At 43.6% G+C, this 19840-nt stretch overlaps 1 protein-coding gene and 1 pseudogene across 1 annotated transcript in view; one reads left to right on the top strand and one right to left on the bottom strand.

The window, feature by feature from the left end:
- The window catches only part of TEC (tec protein tyrosine kinase), a 117623-nt gene extending 106006 nt beyond the window's left edge, over positions 1-11617 (bottom strand). The window contains exon 1 of the mRNA XM_008140287.3: positions 11548-11617. The gene's annotated coding sequence lies outside the window, so the exon portion shown is untranslated. The remainder of the gene's footprint in view (positions 1-11547) is intronic.
- A 2534-nt stretch (positions 11618-14151) lies between these two features.
- Positions 14152-14691, top strand: LOC103285041 (60S ribosomal protein L9-like; annotated as a pseudogene).
- The last annotated feature ends 5149 nt before the right edge of the window (positions 14692-19840 follow it).

Genomic DNA, 19840 nt, shown 5'->3' with positions numbered 1-19840 from the left:
CAAGGTTTCCCAAATTGTGTTTCTCAAAACCTGCCAGATTATACCAGACTGGGGCAATTAATTGACATAGTTTGCCTAATCCCCTAAAGGCCAAGGCATTGGCTGATTTTATTCTCTCCTGTGGGACCAGTGGCCAGCACAGTGCCAAAAACATACTGTCATAATATGTGCTTACCACATGCTTGCTGAATGAATGAATAAATATATTCAGGTAAAGCTGGGTTAAACAATGTCAAACTGGTTTCTTGTGTGCATTTCTGAGCCTTTAATACATGAATAGACTCTGTGAATCATACAGAATGCAGAGTTTCCCAACCTTATTTGATCATAGAACTCGTTCTATTTCCCTTGAACCTTATTTATATCTCCAGTAGTTGTAGTATTCTATAAAACAGTTTGAGAAACATCTTAAGCTTACATAATTTAAGTCCTTTTTACCATCATAAAATAAAGTTTCCTATCTTTATGCATAAGGTAATTAAAAGGCCAACTAATCTGATTCATATCTACTATGCAGCTGTTTTCTCCCAGCATCCTACATCTTCAAATCTCCCATCACCAGGCAGGGCCTCAATCTCTCCCATCTCCTAAGCAGGAGGTGTCTCGTCAGGTTTCTCAACTCTGCTCCCTGCCCCCTCACAACCAGTCTGCTCTGAAAATCCTCACGCCTCTTCTTCCACTACTGTTCCTCTCTGCTTCTGTAGTCATATTATGAACCTTCTTAAACTGTTTTAATTACTCCCCTTCTCCCTTTACAATCAACCCAGCAAAGTTCTGATCTGTTATTTGCAATATCATCCCACCTCTGAAAAGTTTTCAAAGTACTTCTTCTCCCTTTTGTAGCAAAGTCTGTTTCTTCCTTTGCATTCTCCACAATGAACCCTCCTTAGGATCATGCCTTAATTTTAAATAAATATAATCATGTCATATTCCGCTTCCCTTCCTACCACTTATTTCCAAGTGCTCAAGCAAGTAAATACACGGACATTTTCATATCTCCATGCTATTGTTTTTGAGTTGTTCTCTCTGCCTGTTGAAATCCTATTCATTTTTTTAAGGTCCTGATCACAAGTAATCTCTTTTATGAAGTCTCCTTTATTTTCCACTCCTACCACAATTAATAACTCCCTTCTACTACCCCCAGGCAACTGCACCACTCATCTTACACATATAAAGTTAGTTGTATGGATGCAGAGATGGGCAGAGTTGGGAGAGAAGACCAGGAACCAGGTGAGTCTGCCAGGGACAATGCCCAAGAGGTTGGTGGCAAAGGGGGAGACCAGAAGGTTATTTGCATGAATCGCTCGCCCTCTAAAGGAAAAGGGGCTTTGCAGACAGGCAGGCAGCACAGGGAAGCCAGAGGAAGGCCACAGCGGAGAGAGCTGCAGAGAAAGAGTGTTCTCATTCCGTGAGGAGGCTGGGGGTGTGGGAGAGTTGATTCACAATGGAACAATGCCCTCAGAGGGCCCCCGGAAAGATTTGGGAGGAAGCCAGTAGAAGGATGGAAGTTCAGAATCATAGGGGAGTTGAGAGCACATAAGAAAACAGCTGATCAGAAAGGTTGGGAGCCAAGGAAAAGAGGCAAAACCTTGGCCAACGCTGGCTGAGATCCCAGCTGGTGTCAGAGGCCAGATGAGTTAGGCGTTCAACAGTTTTTGATCAGCATTCAAAAGTAGGTTGATGAGTAATTTTTCCAATGTCTATGAAGAACAGATTTCTCTAATGCTCATGGCACAATTCTTAGTCTTGTGTGTGGGCTGTGCCATGGCGATAAGGGTGGAGGGCGTCGTGAGGAAGGGTTAGGTGTGGTATCTCCTTTCACTAGGGCAGGGTTCACAGACCTAAAAGAGAGGAAGTCCAACAGGAACAGTTAGTTCACAGGGATCCCAGGCCTCCGGGCACACTGCAGGCAACAGCAGGCACCAAGGCCCAAGGAGGAGTGGGCTCACCCAAAAGTAGAAAGAGAATGGCCACGTGGAATCCACGACAGAAAAAGTCATCTTCTGAAAAGTATGTATATCAGGCAGGCTCTTTCAACTGCAAGTAACTAGGCTGAAGCAGACAACGAAAGGAAATGGCTGGGCTCACATAACAGAGAGGTCCTGGAATGCTTCGGGCACACCTGAATCCCGGGGTTCAAATGGCGCTGCCTGTGCTCCCACCACCACTCCCCGCTGCTCCCCACTGCGTGCCGGCCTCAGCCATTCTCCCCTACTTCCTCCATTGTAGAAGGGAAAGATGGCCACCAGGAGCTCCAGGGTCCCTCACTCTAGCAGCAAAAAAATTCCCAGAGGAAAAGAACGCCTCCTTTCCTAAACTGGAGCAGAAAAGGGGCCTGATGGAGTGAGCCTCCGTCGTGTGCTAACCTCAGAACCAACCACTCGGTCAGGGGGACGCGCTTCTCAGATTGGCCAAAGCTGAGCTAAAGGACCACGCCTGGGGTTAGCGTGTACCCCACCCAAACCACGCAAACTGGGATGAAGACGAGCCCCAGAGGAAGGAGTCTGGGAAAACAGGAAGTCCTCTAGAGTGGTCACTTGCCAGTCAGGTTCCAGATACCAAAAGAGAAGCCTCGTCCTGCTGGTTAAAGAACAGCAGGGCTTTGAAGTCAGACAGAACTGGTTTTAAATGTTAGCTTTGACACTTAATAGCTGTGTGACCTCGGGTAAATTACTTAATTTCTCGGTGCCTCCGTTTCCTCCTTATAAAATGGGGATAATAGTACCTACCTCCTAGAGATGCCTGGAAAGATTAAATGAAATAAGGTACATAAATTGCTAGGCGTAATGCTTGACACAAAGTGATCAATAAATGGTAGTTACTGTTAGTAATAATGACAATAATGGCAATTGTTTTTATGTAGAACAGGGGTACCACATGAAGGGTGAGCTGTGACTAGGTGAAAGACAGCCATGTCGGCATCTGGATAAATCAGCCCTGGGTCAAGTTTCACTAAGGGAAACTGAGGGCACAATACAGGGGCCTGAGTGGGCACTGAGATACAAATTCAAATCAATAAATGTGTTAAGCACCTATTGTGTGCCAGGAACTAGGGATACAATTATGAGTAAGACATATGGCTCCATTTCTCTCTCATCGATATTCCTCTCTGTCCCTCTCCCTTCCTCTCTCTTTAAAAATCAATAAAAACATATTTTAAAATGTTTTTTAAAAATAAAAAATAAATAAAAGCTTTATAAAAAAAAAAAAAGACCTATGTCTCCAAGGTAAACTACCATGAAGAGTGACTACAGCTTTGTGACATTATTTGGGGGGGGAGAGGAGAGGTTGACTGAAGTTGCTTCATTACTTTCAACCACAGGATGTGGGCACTGGGACAGTGCTGAGTGTACAAGAGAACAATGCCTGGGCCCAACTGTTGGAATGCTGGGAAGGAACAGAAGGGCTACAGTCACCCCACACCCCACTCTATCCCACCCCCAAAAAAACCACCTTTGCATGAATTAGGAAAAAGTATCTCTTCCTTTAAAAATTTTACTTCCATCTTCCAAGAAACTGTCATAGTAAATAAAAAAATCTACTATATAGACAATGTGAATGACATTCCAGAGTTTTGCAGTGTATAACTAGCACAACTGTACATGGCAGCCCTGGGCATAGGCAGGGAAGATGAGATGGGGGTTGAGAGAAGTTAGGGGTGCTGATGGAGTATCTGGGAATCCCTGAGCTTTTGGAAACAGAGAATAATAACTTTTTTTTTTTCAAATTATAAGAGAAAGTTTATTTAGAAAGTCACAGAGGAAGGAAGAAGTGAGCCAGCTGGGCTACATGGGCTCAGGAAACAAGTTACAGAAGCAAAAGAAGGGCCCTGGGGAAAGAAAGGGGTGGGGAAAAGCTCAGGTGTGCTCAAGAGAGGAGCATGCCAACAGAGAATAAAGTAAGTTCTGCTGTAGAGTTGCACTGTTCAATATGGTAGCCACGCACCACAAATAGCTGTTGAGCATTTGAAATGTAGCTAGCGCAACCCAGGAACTAATTTATTTTATCTTAATTAATTTTAATTAAAAATGTAAAACTGAACTAGTATAAAATATTTTACCATTAGCCACAAGTTTATATTGTTTGGTAGGACTACAAATGATATTGTACTGCACTGTATTGTATTGCTCATATCCTGAGTTGCTTCTGATATCTCATTAGTAATTTTATATGATTATATAACATTATAGTATTTTTTATATATTGGGTTACACAAAACACATTATTAAAATTAATTTTGCCTATTGCATTTTGCCTTTTTAATATGGCTACTAGCAATTTTTAAATTATATTTCTGACTCAGAATATTTCTATTTGACAGTGCTGCTATGAAGACATCTTAGATCAAGAGGGTGAAGGGGCTTGGAATGATACCCAGAGGGAGAGGAGAGGAGCATAGCTCAGTGTGTATAACTCAGTAAAGCTCTAAGAGTACCCTTTGGAGACCAACTGTGTTGACTCTAGCTTCACCACTTAACCAAATCTCCCTGCATCTCCTTGTGCTCAGGCTCTTCCATGCCTGGCACATCTTCTGTGCTCCATAAACATTAACTATTGAGGCGAGCGGGGCATTATGTGGGAATAAGGATGATGCCAATGAACAGTCTCCCTGGATCACTAGCCTGAAGAGTTGCATGAGGGCTTTTATTCAATCTTGAATAAAAGCATATTTGCTTTTCTCTAAGTTCATTATGTCTTTCAAATACATTGATGAAACTATTTTAAATGCTGAAGCATCATGAAAACAGGGTATCATGGCATTTCTGAATTATTAGTTGGTTTTTGTTTTTGTTTTTTTGTTCCAAGTCATACACTTACTAACATCTTCAGTTAAGAGTTTACAATGACATCTGGATCTCTTTCTTGAGAAAAAATTGGATGCTCATCTGCACGTACAGATGGATTATTTTTCCGTAAATGACTTCTTCACCACTTCCCTGCCATTTTGCATGGAGCTGAGAGGAGCAGTTTAACGTTTTAGTGTCCCAACAGGTTCACGTTGACAGTAAACTTAGAGTTTACACCATGTACTCCTTCTTTTACATTATTTTTTTTAAATAAAAATAATAATAAGACTAGTTTACTCACATTTATATCCTGAAAAATGTCCATCCATACCTATCTTTGTCCCTTCCTGATTTGTAAAAGCATTTCTCCCAACCTCCCACTGACTCAATTTGTTTAACAGCCTTTGTGGAGTCTTTTCAAAATCACTTTGAAAATCAGTTTATCCCTAGCTTCTATAATTACTTAATGCTCTTTAAAAATTCTAGTAAATTTGTCAAACATGATTCTTCCCCCCCCCCCCACCTCTTTACAAAGAAGTAGCCTTCCCCCTAAAAGTTTGTATTTGCTTAAAAACTGTTAAAGCCTTTTTTCTGACAAATACACACTCACGCAGAATTTATTTTCGATTCCACTTGTTCCACAAAATCCAGGAAAAATTCCTTGGATAGATACTACCTTAAATTTACCCTGAGATTCTCAGCAAGCCATTATCCTCTCTGAGGCTCACTTTTCTCATCTATATAATGGGCGTACTATAGATGCCCTTTGCCAAACAGAGCAGGCTAATCGCATTATTCATGAATGTGTATAAAACACTCTGAGAAAAGCTCAAAGTCCTTTACAAGCATGAGGCCATGAATCTTTCTGAAGTGAACTGTTCATTATGTGTCATTATGCTTTGTTTAATAGATGGAAAACCTCAGGCATGGGAACACAATACCAGTTAATAGCTGACTTAGAAATCTAGCCCAGTCTCCAAACATTAAACAGAAAGATGTCAGGGGGGAAACGTAATTAGGAATTCACTCCGCTCTAGTTCTTTATCAAGACTCGATATTAATGCAAAATTCCCTTACATTACTGGTTGCCCTGCCCCTCCCATTTCCTCCTGAATGCCAGGAATGGGGAAATGGGTGGGAGGCTTGGAGTTCCCTATGGAACTATAATGCCCTCCCCGCTGCTTACAGGAAGGTTCATGAACCCTAGACCAAGTGCTAAGGTCAAATATAACATCACAACAGATAATATAACAACCTCTCCACCTTTTGTTACTGATTCCTGGACACTTTTCCTACCAAACATCCAACAAAATGAAATGAGGCTCTGGACATAATCAACAAGAATGCAGCTGTACCCTGGCTGGTGTGGCTCAGTGGATAGAGCGTCAGCCCATGGACTAAAGGCTCCAGGGTTCAATTCCCATCAAGGGCACACACTTTGGTTGCAGGCTTGATCTGGGCCCTGGTTGGGGCACATGCAGGAGGCAGCCAACCAATGTGCTTCTCTCACATCAATATTTCTCTCTGTCTTTCCCTCTCTCTTCACTGTCTCTGAAAATCAATGGAAAAATATCCTCAGGTGAGGATTAAAATAAATTAACAAGTAAATAAAAATAAAATAAAAATCAATGAAAAAATATCCTCAGGTGAAGATTAACAAAAAAGAATGCAGCCACAGCAAATGGACCTGTCACGTGACCCTGGCTTTATCATCAGACCTACAACTGGGTACACATAAAGTGGCCTCCATAGCTCCAGCTAAACCTTGTGTGTTCACATAAAATACTATTGACCTAAAAGGTCAAAAAAGAGAATAAAAACTTCACACCCTGGCCAGTGTGTCGGCCCATGTACTGAAGGGTCTTGGGTTCGATCCCCCACCTCAGTTGGGGCACGTGCGGGAGGCATCCAATCAATGAGAGACATCGATGTTTCTGACTTTCTTTCTCTCTCTCTTCCCCCCTTCCTCCCTCCCTTCCACGCTCTCTAAAAAGTTAATGGAAAAAATATCCTCAGATGAGGATTAACAAAAAACAAAAACAGCCCAACTGGTGTGGCTCAGTGGTTGAGCATCAGCCTATGATCCAGGAGGTCACCGTTTGATTTCTGGTCAGGGTTGTGAGCTTGATCCACTGTGTGGGGCATGCAGGAGGCAACCGATCAGTGATTCTCTCTCACCATTGATATTTCTCTCTCTCTTTCTCTCTCTCTCCCTCTTCCTCTCTGAAATCAATAAAAATATTTTTTTAACTCACTAGACTAGATAACCTAATCAGCACAAACTTCCCTCCATACTCCAAAAGCTACTCTTCTTAACCATAAGAACCAAAACAATTACAATACTATGTTAAGAAGAAATATATGGATAGAAAAATATAATAATAGTAGTATATGTTGTCCTTTCTAGAATGTGCTTAATGAAGAATATTTCTAAATAATGAAAAGCAATATATTGGGGGAATTTAAAATTGAATGTTCTATCCTTCAGTCTACACAGCCAAAGTGAAGTGAAAGTCTAATCAACAAATCAACTAAATCTAATCAAATTTAGTCAATTGGATACAACTTGAATAATGATGACCAAATATCTTTTTTATATATATTTTTATTGATTTCAAAGAGAAAGGAAGAGGGAGAAAGAGATAGAAACATCGATGATGAGAATCATTAATCGGCTGCCTCCTGCACACCCCCTACTGGGGATCGAGCCCACAACCTGGGCATGTGCCCTTGACCGGATTCGAGACAGGAATCCAGACTGGAATCGAACCCGGGACCCTTCAGACCGCAGGCCGACGATCTATCCACTGAGCCAAACCAGCCAGGGCCAAATACCTTTTTTTTTTTTTTTACTAACTGCCAGGTGTCCACAATGTTCTGAATTACCTAGAAGATTCATTCAGTGCATTAAGCATTGATCAAGCACTGTGCTCTTCCCTAGGAGAGTTTACAATCAGCTAAAGGCAAAAAGAACTTATGTGAAGCACTTAGCACATTAGAGCAAAACTAGACTGCATGGAAAGAGAGGCTGCAATGGCTTCTAATGTTTCATTTAGTGAAGGAAGAACACCTGTGGACGCATAGAAGCAAGGAGCACTGCAGGTAATCTGGTTGGCCAAGCTTTCATTCCTAATGGTCCCGAGTGGGTTCTAGCGAAGTACATGTTTTCTAACCATCTCACCCCTCACTGTCACCCTCCAGAGAGCGAGTCACTCCTGCACCTCCTGCTCCGTAGCAATCGCAGCACTGGTGTTTTCTGTATTCCCAATGCATAGCCACCATCATGGGAGCAGAGCTTGGCTTTTTCTTTACAGATAAGGAGGTTGGGGAACAATGCTCTTCCTATTTCAGTGGAAGTTGACTTGTCATCATTCCTCTGTGTGCAACCATAAAGTCACATTGATATTATCAAGCTACTGGTATAGAATGCCTTTAGAAGGTCACTGTGCCCTAAGGAAGCCTGAGGAATGAATGACTCAACTGGTAAAACAGGGTTGGGAAATTTGTGATGGTCCGCGGGGAGCAGTCATCTCTACTTAGCCCAGCCAGAAACAGGAACTTGGTGCACATTCCAAGAAGGGCATGAGCTTTGAAACAGGAAGAGAAGGTGCTGCTGCTTGTAAGGCAATTGTGTGACAAACTGGCCTCCAGAAGGAAACAATGATAACTTCCATCGAGGCCACAGGGCCACCAATGACACCAGGCTCGCCTTTATGATTAAAATATTAGAGTGACAGAAGCTGAGCTTCATTGAGAGGCAACAGAGTCAGAGGCCAAGGTGACAGAATGAGTCCTCATAGACAAAGTGAATTTGAGGAACAGGAACAAGGGCTCTATGATCCATAACTATATACTTACTATCTAAGCTAGGGCTAGAGAGCTTTCCCAACTGTGATCAATTGGTAGTGGATGCTTAGAATGGTAAAAGAAGGAATCTGAGGTCCCACCTGGACTCGGAGAGAGAATATGTCCAGTCTACGGCCATTCCACCCTGAACGCGCCCGATCTCCTCTGATCTCGGAAGCTAAGCAGGGTCGGGCCTGGTTAGTACTTGGATGGGAGAATATGTCCAGATTGGACAGAAAATGTTTATTACTGGTAAAGGCAGGGAAAAGGGCAGTGCAGTGCCATGACTGAACCATGCTACTCTCTCAGTAGAGATTAGTTGAGAAATCTATATTCCAAGAAAATGTAATTTTCTAGACCACAGTCGCTGTGGTCATCTGAGCTCTGAGTTGAGTAGTCAAAGGTGGTGGGAAAGTTCATAGTTATAATTCAATCCAAGGAAGGACTGGTTGAGCTAGGGCAGAGACAGTAAGTCGAGGCCAGGAGGACACAAGTTTGGAGCTGGAGGCGAGGACTAAGCCCCTCACCTCTGGGTTCTTTTCAACAAAGCTATTCCCGTGGCATAATCACATGGTACAGAGTAATTTTACAATTGCCAGTGACCATGGGCCAATTTCACTTCTTTCTAACACACGTTATGACCCTAATCTAACCAAGGCAGGTAGCCCCCTAAGCAGCTGATCTGGGCTCAACTTCAGTTGCTCCACTTTCCTTGTGTAGCCTGGGTAAGAGGAGAGCATTAGTAAGAGCTCTGAAACAAGTGACACTGTTGTCAGCAGAGAGTTAACTGAGCGTCCATGGGGAACGCAGCACAAAGCTTGAGGATCAACACTCCTGTCAACCAACTCTCCCTTCCCTGTCCAATAAGGTGATTCTCCCTAAGGATGGCCACTGGGGGGCTTCAGGGGGGACAAGAAGCTAGAAGAGAGGGGGGAGGCACCAACCCCATATACCTGGAGGAACCAGTAGGCAGAGGTGTGCTTGGAGATCCAAGGCCCAGGCTCCCAGCACTCTGGATGCCCAGAGGAAGACTGGGAGACCAACAATTCTTTCCCAAGCATAAAGGTGGCCAGACACTGCCCACAATCCCTTCAACCATCTTGTCAAGGGCCAGCTTCAGAGAGAGTTAAGCCACCATTCGCTGAGCTTTACTATGATTTGATAAAGCATGGCCCCTGCCTGAGAGTAACTATTAGCTGAGAAAACATGATGTCTTGGTCTTGATACAGAATAAATAGGTACACTTCAGGTTGAAAGTGTAGAGCATCCTATATAATAAAGAGGTAATATGCTAATTGACCATCACACCCTCACAAGATGGCGGCACCCACAGCCACAAGATGACGGTGCCCAGTCCCCTCAGTCCTGCCAGCAGTGAATTTTCATGTGAACATTACCTTTTTAAAAAATTCTTACCCAAGGATATGATTATTTCTTTTAGATCATCTATTCTGGGGGAACAGGCCTAAGCCAGCAGGTGGGCATCCCCCAAGGGTCCCAGACTGTGAGAGGATGCAGGCTGGGCTAAGGGATCCCCGTGTGCATGAATTTTCATGCACCAGGCCTCTAGTACATTAATATTCTATATTCTAATGGGGAAGATATGAAAAGTATAGTTTAAGGACCTATGTGGGGCAAAGGTATTGCCAACTAAGCACAGCACTGATTTGCATGTGTTCACTATACAGTTCCACAAACCATCCTTGTGAGAAGAATCAAGTTCATTAACAGAAACATACTGCAGTAAGCATGAGTTGGCAAGAGTAGTAACATATTGAGCAGATTAATTGGAGTATGGGGAAAGTATAGGTCTTCCCTAGACACTGAAAAAGTAACTAAATTAAAAAAAATACTTTCAAATACATAATGAGAAGATAACACACACTTTTCTTTCCTCCATATAAATCATAGCATTCCATACCACTTGTGATTCTTGCCGACTAAGGAGCTACCAGTGTCACAAATTAACCTGTTAACCCTAAACTTACTTAGGAAACTCATTGGTTTGTCAGGGTTGTGTGTTTTTTTCCTCCCCGGCTCTTTAAGGGGAGAATCATCTGGAAGAGAACAAATTCTCAGAATTTCCTAAGTGGAAAAATGGGCACTCACTGGAAAAATACAGGCTATACGCCCAAAACGCTTAACTATCTTGGATAACCTTCAAACCCACTTAGCCACCAACCACCCTGTTGTTACAAGTTCCCACTGAGATCAAGCCTTCTAATCAAGTATGCCGGTTTCCAACGAATGGCCAGAGACGGGACGGTTTCCAAACCTTGAGTTTAGGATTCGAGGAAAAGGGCACACTCCTGGGTCACGGCCCTAGTTTTTCCGATACATGCATCCGCCGAACCCCAGTTTTTAAGATTCAAATACAACTCCCCAGATTTAAAAAAGAGAGAGAGAGAGAGAGAGAGAGAACTTGGAGGGGTGAGGCACTCGGACACGTGCCGCTGTGGAATGTCTCCGTGGATGCTGCCAGCTTTCAATCCAGCCCGCGCTGCCGCCCAAGCAGAAAGGAGGCACCTACCCAGCCGCGCAGCTGGGGAGTGAACCCAACGCTGAACCGGCCCCGGAGCGGCCTCGGCCCGGGGGAGAGGGGCGGGTGCTCCTCGGAGAGGCCAGCACCGGAGACAGGAGGTGGGGAGGCGGCGGCCGCCGGGACCGCGCACCTGTCCCTCCTTCGGGCCGGCGGGAACCGGGACCCTCACTGGGGTGACGCGCCCACGCTCACCGCGGGGCGGAGGAGAGGAAAATGCTTCCTCGTTCCACGAGGGTTAGTCCCCGGTCAGTCTCTGAGCAGGAGAAAGCCATCTCTCACCGCGCCCATCCCCGGTCCGCGTCGCGTCCCGACCCGTCCCGGTCCCGTGGACCGCAGCCCCCCGGGGCGCCCTGCGGACCACGGCGCCCTTACCTGGCTGGAGCGCGCCGGCTGCGCGGAGGCCCGGAGAGTGTGAAGTCCGGCCGGCGCCACCGAGTCCTGAGCTCGGCGCTCGCCAGCCCCGCCCCCGGCAGCCCCGCCCCGCCCCCCGGCCGCCCCGCCCCGCCCTCCGATCGCCCCGCCCCCTTTTACTACTGCAGGCGGGGACCGGTTCTCCGACCTGCCGCCCCTTGGAGACTGGAGGCCAGAGTGGGGCCGAGCAGCGTCCCGGGTCCCGCAGGTCTGTCTGAGTTTTGGGGAAGTCCCAGGAGCGTCCCTGGTGTTCCGGGCGCGACGCTGGGCCTCCCTGGCCCGGCCTTTCTCCCCCAGGGGAACCTCCCCGCCAGGGCTCGGACATCCCCGGCCTGAAAGAACCCGGAGCAGTGCCACCTGTGGGCGACAGGGGACTTCTGTCGGAATGAGGGGCCGCACCGCCTCTTCCGCTAAGCGGTGGGGATGGCAGGGCCGTGGGACGCTGCAACCAGTTTGACCCAAAAGCGTAAATCTTTTCACTGCGGAAACTGAGCTTATCTGAAACAAAAGATCCAGTGTACTCATGTTAATGTCTTAACACTCCGTTCACTCATTGAAGAGTACAAAAACAGTGTAAGACTCACAATGTGCCAAGCACTGTTCTAGGTACTTTACATGTATTAACAAATCTACGAAGTATACGTTATCAGAGTCCCTCATTTTCACTGAGAAGCTTACCTGCCGAATGTCACCCAACTAGCAAATTTAAAATCTGGGTTTCAAAGCCAGGTAGACTTCAACCACTGCTATCCTGACTCTCCAAAATTTGAGTGTCCACATGTCCCAACAACTGTAACCATGTTACAAGTTTAGGGAATACAAGACAGGGCTCTGCCCTGGAGGAGTTTTATTTTAGTGTGTGAAGATATTCAATCAGTAATCAATAAGCAAGTAAAAATGAAACTATCGCATATGTGAAAAGTGCCTTGACTAAAATAAAGCAGGATGGTGGAATTGAGAGTGATGGGGAAGGGACTCCTCTGGATCTGGTGGTCCCGCAGGCTTCTCTGAGGAGGTGACAGTAGAGCTGAGAGCCGAATGATGGAACTGGCAGTCAGCATGAAGATGAAGAAGGAACTGGCAAGTGCATTGAAGATGATCATACCTCATGCTTGTTTGGGACTTAAAAATATGTCTTCCTATATTATCTCTCCTTTAATCATATAATAACCCTGAGAGGAAATCTAACAAGATTCCATTTTACACATGTTGACTGGTTGACATAATTTCCCCCAGGGCATGTGTTCTCTGAGCAGAGGTCAAAAACCTTCTGAAATAGTATGCCAAAAAAAAAAAAAAAATGTGTGTACGTGCTTGAACACAGAGAGACAGAGACAGAGATAGAGATAGAGACGGAGACGGAGACGGGAGACAGATAGAGATAGAGATAGAGATAGAGATAGAGACGGAGACGGAGACGGAGACGGAGATAGAGATAAATAGAGAAATACAATTTTGTAATTATGGTAATAAAGCTAGTTTTCTCCCCCCCAAAAAAATGCTCATATATAAGCATAAGAGAGGACTTAGAACTTTCATCATATTGATCACAAAAACAACTGTCTTAAGGGGGTTAATTGATATTGTAATGACTAGAAAAACTGATTTCTAATTCACTTCGCCTATGCTGGTTAGATGATTCTGGTGGCTCATATTTCTGACTTAATGGAAATGAGGCTCTCAAAGTTTATGAAGTTTGATCGAAAGGGAAGCAAATCCTTGAAGTTTAAAATTGAAACAGAGGAGAATGTTTATACTGTTTCTCTTAGTTCTCAAGAAAACCAGAGAGGACTGATCCACAAACAGAATATCTAGATCAACATAATTACTTAGCAGTGATAATTGGGGTAGTTTCCATAACCCTATACTGTCTCCTATAGAAAGCATTCATTACATTATCAATCAAACAGTTTAAGTAGGCAGTTGCCACAGCTATGTCATCCCCAGGGCATGTAGGGAAGAGTACTGGCAATTGTTCTCAGGAGGGTGTTGTTGAAAACAGAGACAGAGGAAGAAAGACAGAGACTATTAGAGAATTTCAACTACATCAGTGAAAAGGTGTAAAACTGAACTCAGGATGTGGTAGGCTAAAAAAGGTTCAATCTTTATTATTTCTTATGTGAAAAAGTTCAGTACTTTAACAGAAAACAGAGTACAAAGTTTGGGCCTCTATAACTCAAACTTTTACGTTGAGCACCTGTCAAAAGAAGAAATCTGGTGGTGGAATTAAAAAGATTTCTCCCTCTTCCTCCAAGGAGGAGATTCAAACAGTGTTATTACTGCCTTCTTTATTAGAATAAAACTGAGATCCAGAGGAAGAAATGGGACATTTGTGACTTCTTAGAGAAAGGGACTTCCTTCTTACATGATATCCCCATAGCTTCTATAAAATGTGTATGTTTAGATGAGCAATATCAGGTTGACCATCACTGCATGAGCAGGAAGCTGAGAAAACATTGGTGAACAATTGCAACAAAACTCCCTGTTATAGTGGAACAAACCTCTGGTGGAAAGGACAGTCGTTTAGAACACGATTTATCACCCATTGCTGCATCTACTGCGAGGATGAAGACCATTCTCAACAGACTATCCAACATCCCAGAAAATGAGGACATCACTCTGAAGGGACGCACAGTTATTGTGAGGGGCCCCAGAGGCACCCTGCGGAGGGACTTCAACCACATCCATGTAGAACTCAGTCTCCTTGGAAATAAAAAGAAGAGGCTCCAGGTTGACAAATGTTGGAGAAATGGAAAGGAACTGGCCACGGTTCACACTATCTGCAGTCATGCACAGAACATGATCAAGGGTGTTACACTGGTCTTCTGTTACAAGATGAGGCCTGTGTACGCTCACTTCCCCATCAACATCGATATTCAAGAGAATGGTTCCCTTGTTGAAATTAGAAATTTCCTGGGCGAAAAATACATCCGTAGAGTTCAGATGAGGTCAGGCATTGCTTGTTCAGTATCTCCAGAAAGATGAGTTGATTCTTGAAAGAAACGACATTGAACTTGTATCAAATCCAGCTGCTTTGATTCAGCAAGCCACAGCAGTTGACAACAAGGATATCAGAAAAATTTTGGATGGTATCTATGTTTCTGAAAAAGGAACAGTTCAGCAAGCTGATGACTATGCTCTAAGTTATCCAGCTATAGAAACACCAAGATGCCGAATGATTTGTCACACTTTGTGATATTTTAAAGAGGCAATAAAAGCCTCATATTGATTGCGAGGGAGGAGGAATAAAATAAAATATGATTTATCTGCATTCTCTTGTGGTAGACTGAATAAAGGCCCCTCAAAGATGCCTTTAAATCCCTGGAATTCATGAATATATTAACTTACTTGTCAAAAGGGACTTTGTATATGTGATTAAATGAAGGATCTTGAGATAGGGAGAGTATCCTGGACTATCCAGGTGAGCCCAATGTAATCATGAGGGTTTTATAAGGCAGGCAGGAGGGTCAGAGTCAGAAAAGGAGACATGATGATAGACGCAGAGAGAGATTTGAAGATGAAGAAAGAGACCACACACCAAGGTGTGCAAGCAGCTTCTAGAAGTTGGCTAAGGTAAGGAAACAGGTTCTCCCTAGAGTCTCCAGAAGGAACCAGCCCTGCTGTCATCTGGACATCAGCTCAGTGAACTGATTTTGGGTTCCTGACCTCCAGAATTGTAAGAAGACATTTGTATTTTAAGCCAATAAGTTTGTGGCCATGTGTTACAACGGCAATGGGCAACCAATAGAGTCCTTACTAATAGTTTATTGATGTCTGTGTGTAAAACGTCAGTGTCAGACTGGCATGATGTTCTATAGTGTCAAGGCCCCAGGTCCTTGTATCTTTTCACCTAGGTGAGAGAACCTAGAAGGAAACATAAATATCTCCAGGACTCCTGATTTGGGTGTCAGGTCATATAGTCACCCATGTCAGTGTTTCTTAAACTTGAATAAAGTATGAAGCCCTTTGAAACAAGACATCACCATAATTCACTTAAATCATACACACACACACACACACACACACACACACACACACACACTAGGGGCCCGGTGCACAAAATTCGTGCACTGGGGGGTCGGGGGTCCCTCAGCCCAACCTGCCCTCTCTCACATACTGGGAGCCCTCAAGGGATGTCCTACTGACGGCTTAGGCCCGCGCCCCACAGGGAGCGGGCCTAAGCCGCAGTCTGGCCTCCCTTTGTGGGAGGCAACTGGGCTGATCAGGGGAAGGGACCAGCCCCATCACCCCACTGCTGCAGCCACTGTCAGTCACCGCAGCCACCAAGGTGTTTTCATCAACACGGACTCCGGTCCCTTCACCAAGAAAAAATGACAACTTTCTTTAGGCATTTTCAAGATGTGTCTTTCATAGGATATGCATTTCTTTCTTTCTTTTTTATCCTCACCTGAGGATATGTTTCCCTTGACTTTTGGAGAATGTGGAAGAGAAAGGGAAAGACAGAGAGAAACATCAAAGTGAGAGGAACACTTTGATTGGTTGCCTCCTGCATGAGCCCTGATCTGGGCCCCGGCCAGGGCGGAGCCTGCAACCTAGGTACATGCCCTTGATCAGAATCAAACCCAGACCCTGCTGTCTGGAGGCCAAGGCATTATCCACTGAGTCAAACCAGCTAGGGCAGGATATGACATTTCTTAGCCCTCCAGCAGCGGACCTTCGTTTTTTTCTCCAGAAGTGTGGTGGAAAAACCCTAGATCACCTTTTTGGATTCTTATTACCCAAGTTACTAAGAGTATTACTAGTGGCATACAGGAAGCTTAGCCAATGTGCAGTCAGAAAAGGTGTTTCCTCTATAGTTCACACCAATCGCGGGCTGGCCCTGCCCAGGCCTAAAGCCTCTGGCCGAAGCTTTAGGCCTGGGCAGGCCCCTCCAGCTCCCTCTGATCACCGGCTCAGCCCCTGCCCAGGCCTGCCCAGACCAAAAGCCTCTTGGGCAGGAGCGGACCCCCAGCTCCCTGCCCAGGTGATCAGTCGCAGGGGGTCCACTCTTGCACCAGGCCAAAGCAACCCCCAGCTCCCTGCGATTGATTGCAGGGGGTCTGCTCCAGCACCAGGCCAAAAGCCTCCGCCGGAGGCTTTCGGCCTGGGGCTGGAGCAGACACCCAGCTCCCTGCGATCGATCACAGGGGGTCCGCTCATGCACCAGGCCAAAGCAACCCCCAGCTCCCTGCCATCGATTGCAGGGGGTCTGCTCCAGCACCCTGTGATCCGTCGCAGGGTCCGTTCAGGGCGCCTATATATGCAAATTAACCACCATCTTGGTTGGGTTGATTTGCATACTTGCCCTGATTGGCTGGTGGGCATGGCTTGGGCGTGGCGAAGGTGCGGTCAATTTGCGTATTACTCTTTTATTAGGTAGGATGGATATATATATATATATTATTTGTTTATTTATTTATATTTATATTTATATTTATATTTATATTTATATTTATATTTATATTTATATTTATATTTATATTTATATTTATATTTATATTTATATTTATATTTATATACTAGAGGACTGATGCACAAAATTCATGTAAGAGTATGCCTTCGCAGCCATGGCAGCTGCCTCAATCCTGCGGCTACAGCCCCAGCTTCGTCCGGAAGGATGTCTGGACAGCCGTTCGGTCGATTTGCACATTACACTTATATATATATATATATATATATGTAAAACTAGTTATGCATTGTTCATATTTATAGCATTTTATATGTATTTAAAGGCAAAATAAATTTGCTAAATAGATTCAAACAAGACTACAAAACCAACTACTGAGACCACCCACATCCCCACCCCATGGAGTCACTGGAGGCCACATGGGAAGCAATAACAAGACATTCCTATCCCTCCCAGCTGGAGAGATACCAGTGGAGGCCTAGTCAGGAGCTGGACTGGAACTCGCAAACCCACCCAGCAGTAATGAGGAGCACGTCCCCCTTTTTGTCAATGCAGGCAATGGGAAACCTGAATTTCTAACCCCTACTAGTAGTAAATGGTGAAGACAGTGCCCCCTTCCTCTGCCAAAGCAGTGCCAGAGAAGCCAGTTAAAATAGAAGGCTAAAATAAAATCCAGAATTTCATAACATAATGTACCAAATGTCTTGGTTTCAATTGAAAATAACTCTTTACCAAGAAACAGATCTCAAATTAAATGGAAAAAAAAGATAATCAACAGACACCAATACCAAGACATCAGAGATGTTAGAATTATATGAGAATAATTTGAAAGCAGCTTTCATAAACCCGATTCAATAAACAATTACAAACATGCTTGAAACAAATTTTTTAAAAACAAAAAGTTTCAGCAAAGAAATAGAAAGCCTCAGTAAAGAAATAGAAGATATAAAATGAACCAGATGAAAGTTTTAAAACTGAAAATATAATAACTACATTTTTAAAACTCCATGGATAGGCTTCAGCAGAATGGATAGAACTGAGAAAGAATCAGTGGACTCCACAGAGCAATAGAAGTTACTCAATCCAAACAACAGACACAAAACCAAACCAAAACAATAAAACTATGATCAGTTCTGTGAGACTATAATAAAAGATCTACCATTTTTGTCATCAGATTACCAGAAGAGGAGAAAGAGGACTAAAAAGGTACTCGAAGAAATCATAGCAAAACACTGTCCATATCTGTCAAAATCTATACACCTACAGATCAAGAAGGTAAGCAAACTTCATACCCGAAAAAAGCAAAGAAATCCATACAAAGACATATCACAGTCAAACTTCTTAAAACTAAAACAAAGGAAAATAATATTTAAAACAAGAAGAGAGCCCGACTGGCATGGCTCAGTGGTTGAGCATCGACCTATGAACCAGGAGGTCACGGTTCGATTCCCAGTCTAGGCACAAGCCTGGATTATGGGCTCCGTCCCCAGTGAGGGGCGTGCAGGAGGCAGCCAATCAGTGATTCTCTCTCATCATTGATGTTTCTATCTCTCCCTCTCCCTTCCTCTCTAAAATCAATAAAAATATATATTTAAAAAAAAAACTGAAAGAGAGCCATGACTCCTTGCCTATAGAGGGCAAACGATTCCAGTGATGGCAAATTTCTCATCAGACACCATGCAGGAAGAGACAGAAATATTCTACGTCTTGACTGTATCAATATCAATATCCTGGCTATGATATTGTACTATAGTTTTGCAACATGTTACCACAGAGGTAAACTAGGAAATATGAGATCTCCCTGTACTTTTTAAATTACAACTGTATGTGAATCTACAATTATGTCAAAATTAAAAACTTAATTAAAATTTTAATTAACAGCTGATAATGACAATAGCCAACAATTATTGAGTACTTAACACTAAGTATAGTTCTAAGCACTTGATCCATTTAATCCTCCCAACAGCCCTATGATATAAGTACAGTCATTGGTTGCATTCTTATCCACTGATGTTACACACCAGGTCCAGTAGACATTTAAGTTTTTTGACCCTGGCATATAACATTACCCTGAGCCTAAAATTGAAAAAGCCATGGAGACGAAAAGATTAAAATGACATTAATTTAAACCTAACAAAGAAGAACAACTATTAGAATTAGTATAAAGTCTGAATCATAAAACATTTTTAAAGTAACTATAATAAAGCAAATGCAAATAGGTACTGCTAATATTGCAGCATGTTGATTGATTTTTATTAAAATAAAAATAAATAACTAAATAAATAAAAAATAACTATTTATTTTAGTTATAAAACAAAAAAATAACTATTTATTTTAGTTATAAAATAAATAACTAAATTTTTAAAATAAAATCTTCCTATGGACCAGTACAGCCCATGCTATTAATTACTTAGTTCATCCCTTTCCCAAACTAACTGCCGTTACTCCTTTTCCTGCCTCACCCACTGCAGTAGCTATCAGCGTTCGCCTTTCCTTTACATGCACAAGGTCATTTTTGGACAACTTCTGCTGGAGAGTTTTCTCTTGGCTCTCCTATGGGGAGCAGGCCAGAAATGTCAGAAGAGCTAACCTCCCCGGGAAGCTGCCACCAGCCAAGATGGATGAGGATTGGAAGATAAGTATCACACTGCCTTTGATTGGAACCAAAAAAATTCATAGGTTGAAGCCCTAACCTCCAACATGACCATATTTGGAGATAGGGTCTTTAAGGGGGTAATTAAGTGTCAATGAAGTCATAAGAGTGGGACCCTAATCCAACAGGAGTGAAGAAACACAGGAGTACAGGGGCAGAGAGAAAAGCCAGTGAGGACACAGCAAGAAAGTGGC

The sequence above is a fragment of the Eptesicus fuscus genome, chromosome 2, assembly GCF_027574615.1.
Source record: "Eptesicus fuscus isolate TK198812 chromosome 2, DD_ASM_mEF_20220401, whole genome shotgun sequence".
In the NCBI taxonomy this organism is placed as follows: Eukaryota; Metazoa; Chordata; class Mammalia; order Chiroptera; family Vespertilionidae; genus Eptesicus; species Eptesicus fuscus.
The sequence above is the reverse complement of the archived record's forward strand: the minus strand, read 5'-3'. Positions and strand labels throughout refer to the sequence as shown.